This window comes from Penaeus chinensis, chromosome 8 (assembly GCF_019202785.1).
Source record: "Penaeus chinensis breed Huanghai No. 1 chromosome 8, ASM1920278v2, whole genome shotgun sequence".
NCBI classification, from domain to species: Eukaryota; Metazoa; Arthropoda; class Malacostraca; order Decapoda; family Penaeidae; genus Penaeus; species Penaeus chinensis.
The window spans coordinates 22,371,572-22,376,571 of record NC_061826.1 but is presented as its reverse complement, the minus strand read 5'-3'; the positions used below and the strand labels follow the sequence as shown (position 1 = coordinate 22,376,571).

The window sequence follows — 5,000 nt, the reverse complement described above, 5'->3', positions numbered from 1 at the left end:
CAAGGCCTCTCTCCTGAGAGCAAAGATGAAACTGATAAAAATTTACGAAAATTTAAAATTCTCCTAGAATATTATTTTTTCAAAAGCAATTCTCGGAGAGCGGGTAGCGGCCTAGAAACTGGTTGTGCTTAGTTCGCTCGCCAGAGAGAGAGAGAGACAAACAGAGAAACGGAGGGGAAAGCTAGGGCATCATGGGGAGGGGAGGGTGGGCTCTGAATATATATATATATATATATATATATATATATATATATATATATATGTGTGTGTGTGTGTGTGTGTGTGTGTATATGTTCATATATATGTACATATAAACATACATATATTATATATGCACATATACATAAAAAATACATATACACATATACATATATAAATATGTGTATCTATATTTGTATATATATTTGTATGTGTATCTATCTATCTATCTATATATGTACACACATATAATATATATATATATATACATAAATATATATATGTATATATGTATGTATCTACCTATCTATCTATCTATCTTTATATATATGTATGTATGTATGTATATGTATATATGTGTGTAAAGATATGCATATTCATATACATATATATATATATATATATATATATATATATATATATGTATATATATTCATATATACATTTAAATATATATATATATATAATATATAAATCATGTAATATATTTATACTGTATATATAATATATACATAATATATATATATATATATATATATATATATATATTTAAATTTATATTTGAACCGATGCATAGGGATATGTATATATAAAGATAGATAGATAGATTGATAAATAGACAGATATCGAGATAGATATCCCAGACATACACACTCATATATATATATATATATATATATATATATATATATATATATATGTATATGTATATATACGTACATATATATATACATACGTATATATATATATACATATATATATATATACATACTTATATATATGTATATCATCATTATAAAGGGGCTACCGCCGAAGGGGTTGGATGGCCGCATCCACTCTTCGTTTCCAGCCACGACGGTCCCTCACGACGAGTCTCCAGGCAGGCCCTCGGCCTATCTCTAACTCTACGCGGCAAGTCTCGTCAAAAGCATGACCTCCTAGGTCGTCCCACCTCCTTTTCCACCCATGATTGTCTTGCAGAGAGACAACCTGATGGGCAGGATCATCCACTGGGAAACGAGCCTGTGTTGGCGGTCCGGGATTATGAAAATAACAGGCCCCATACCAGTCTCACAGTGTAGCCGTCTGCTTGGCACAAGGTCCTGCCAACTGTACCCCATGATGCAGCGAAGAGACTTGTTACAGAAGGCATCAAGACAAGACTCCAAGGCAATCGATAGCGTCCAAGTTTCGCCTCCACAGAGCAAAACTGTCAGTATCGAGGCCTTGAAGACATGTAGCTTGGTCCTTCTGCATAGGTACCGACATCTCCATATGCTCTTGTTGATGGCTCCTGCTGCCAGGCCATTCCGTCTACTGACTACTTGATCTGATAGTCCAGATATTCGAAGGTGTTCAAAGCTCTCAATGTCCTCACCGCAAGCATGGATCGACTGAACGGGTTCCCCTAACAGGCCCCCAAAGTCCTGAATTTTGGTCTTGGTCCAGGAGACCTCTATGCTCAAGAGTTCCGCCTCATTGTTAAATGCATTAAGAGCCGCCACCAGCAACATCATCGGCAAAGTCAAGGTCTGAGACCTTGATATTGCCCAGTGTTGCTCCACACTGACTTTGGGTAGAAGCTCTGCTCATTATCCAGTACATGCAGGTGTTGAAAAGTGTTGGTTCAACGATTCTCGCTGCAGGCTGCAAGCCTATATATATATATATATATATATATATATATATATATATATATATATATATATATATATATATATATATATATTTATATTTATATTTATATAAATATATTATGTATGTATACGCATATAGAATTAGTCATTTGTATACATTTGTGTGTGTATATGTATACACACACACACACACACACACACACACACACACACACACACATATATATATATATATATATATATATATGTATGTATACATACACACACAAATGTATACAAATGAATAATTCTATATGCGTATACATACATAGAATATATACACCACACATATATGTGTGTGTGTGTGTGTGTGTGTGTGTGTGTGTGTGTGTGTGTGTGTGTAGGATGTATGTATGAAAAAAAAATATAGATATATCTTATATACATATATATCTTTATCTATTTATCTATCTATATATATTTATATATATACACAAATAATATATATATAATATATACATAATATAATATATAAGTGTATATATACATATATATACACATTTATATACATATATACATATGTATATACACATTTATAAATATATACATATATATACACATTAATACATATGTATATATATATATTAATATATATGTATATATATAGACATATATATAATATATACACACATTTATATATATCTATACGTATATATATACATATACATTAATATATATATATATATATATATATATATATATATATATGTGTGTGTGTGTGTGTGTGTGTGTGTGTGTGTGTGTGTGTGTGTGTATAGGTATATATACGTATATATGAATATATATACATTTATATATATATGTATATATGTATATATGTTTATGTATTTTAATATCTTCATTATATATTTATACATACATACATACACACACACATATATATATATATATATATATATATATATATATATGTGTGTGTGTGTGTGTGTGTGTGTGTGTGTGTGTGTGTGTGTGTGTGTGTGTGCGTACACACATATATACACATGTATACATACATTTTTGTTCTCTCTCTCTATCTCTCTCTCTCTCTCTCTCTCTCTCTCTCTCTCTCTCTCTATATATATATATATATATATATATATATATATATATATGTATGTACATATATGTGTGTGTATGTGTATGAAGAAAAAAAATATATCTTATATTTATATCTGTCTTTCTATCTATCAATCTATCTGTATATATATATATATATATATATATATATATATATATATATATATATCTGGGGGCATATTTATATTTATATATTCACACAATATAATATATATATAAATACGTATACATATATATATATATATATATGTATATCAATATACATATGTCTATTGATATACATATATATGTATATGTATTTATATATACTATATATCTACATACATAAATACATATATATATTGATATACATATGTATGTATATGTATTTACATATATCATATATGTACATAAATACATATATATATATTGATATACATATATATGTTTCTATGTATCTATATATATCACATGTATTTATAAATACATATATATACATATATTAATGTGTATATATACATATATATATATATATATATATATGTGTGTGTGTGTGTGTGTGTGTGTGTGTGTGTGTGTGTGTGTGTGTGTGTGTACATATATAGGTATATATACGTATATATAAATATATATACATTTATATCTATATATATCTATATATATGTATATATGTATATATGTTTATGTATTTTAATATCTTCATTATATATTTATACATACATACATATATCTATATATATGTATATATGTATATATGTTTATGTATTTTAATATCTTCATTATATATCTATACATACATACATATATCTATATATATATATGTATATATATATATATATATATATATATATATATATATATATTGGCTACTCCCCTGAATATTGGACCATTCATACGTGGCCTTTTTTAAGTAAAAGGGATGCCAGAAAGTGCCAACTGGGAATGTTAGGTTCCATTATCGTCCTAAATAAGTTCATCGAGAGTGCCATAGTAGATAGAAACAGCGGTAAAAAAAATAATAATCATTCCCCCACCAGAAAAGAATACAAAATTGCTAAATCATTAGAAAATGACAAGCATCACCTACCCCCATATCCACAGGACGCTGAGTAACCGCCAAATAGCACGTAGTGCAACTTTCCCTCAAATAGGGTTACCTTAAAGCGACACATATAATCAACACTCGACAGAAGATCCGCTAGATAAGCTATGAATTAACAAAGCGTAATCCAAACGAGTGCATATGCGCGGAAGTGCGCAGGTGCATGCATTGTAGTGTGTACGTGTCCAGGTGTGTGTATACAAGAGAAGAAATATACGTCGATGTGTATATCTGTGCACATGTGTTCATATGTGTATATGTATGCGCGAGTATGTGTATGTATATGTATGCATATGTGTAGGTGAGAGTGTATATATGCGTATATATGTATATGTATGTGTGTATATGTATATGTATGTATATATGTATAAATATGTATATATGTATATATATGTATATATAAATATATATGCAGGTACATATGTATGTATATGTGGGTGTGTATATGTGCACATATATATGTGTATATATATGTATATGTATATATGTATGTGTATATGTGTATATGTGTATGTATATACGTATATGTGTGTATATACGAACATGTACAGGTATATACGTATATATGTGGGTGAGCACTAATATGTACTCATAAACGCATGTGAGCTTACACGTGTGCGTCAGCATATATATGTCTATATTTGTATGTGAATGTATAGTCATAAGTATGTGTACAGGATGTGTACAGCATGTGTTCGTATATTTGTGGGTGTGTATACACATGTATAAGCTTTGATGTGCGCATATGCCTATATATGGGTATGCATGTGCATGTTTGTAGTTGTGTATAATGTAGGCGCATGTATGCATAACATATGCATAGGAGTATATTTATAGGTGTATGCTTGCATGTGAATGTGCACGAAAATGAACATATGTGTAGTACTCAGGATATCTGCGGGTGAACAACTATGTCTGCACCAGGCGGACATACGCATAAACAAAATCAGTGTATAAAATATAATCACACATATATGCACTTTTGA

The 5,000-nt window shown here is 29.3% G+C and overlaps 1 protein-coding gene across 1 annotated transcript in view; it reads right to left on the bottom strand.

Moving 5' to 3' along the window:
* Window positions 1–5,000, bottom strand: part of LOC125027978 (insulin-like growth factor 1 receptor) — a 40,054-nt gene that overhangs the window by 1,516 nt on the left and 33,538 nt on the right. The window lies entirely within an intron of this gene.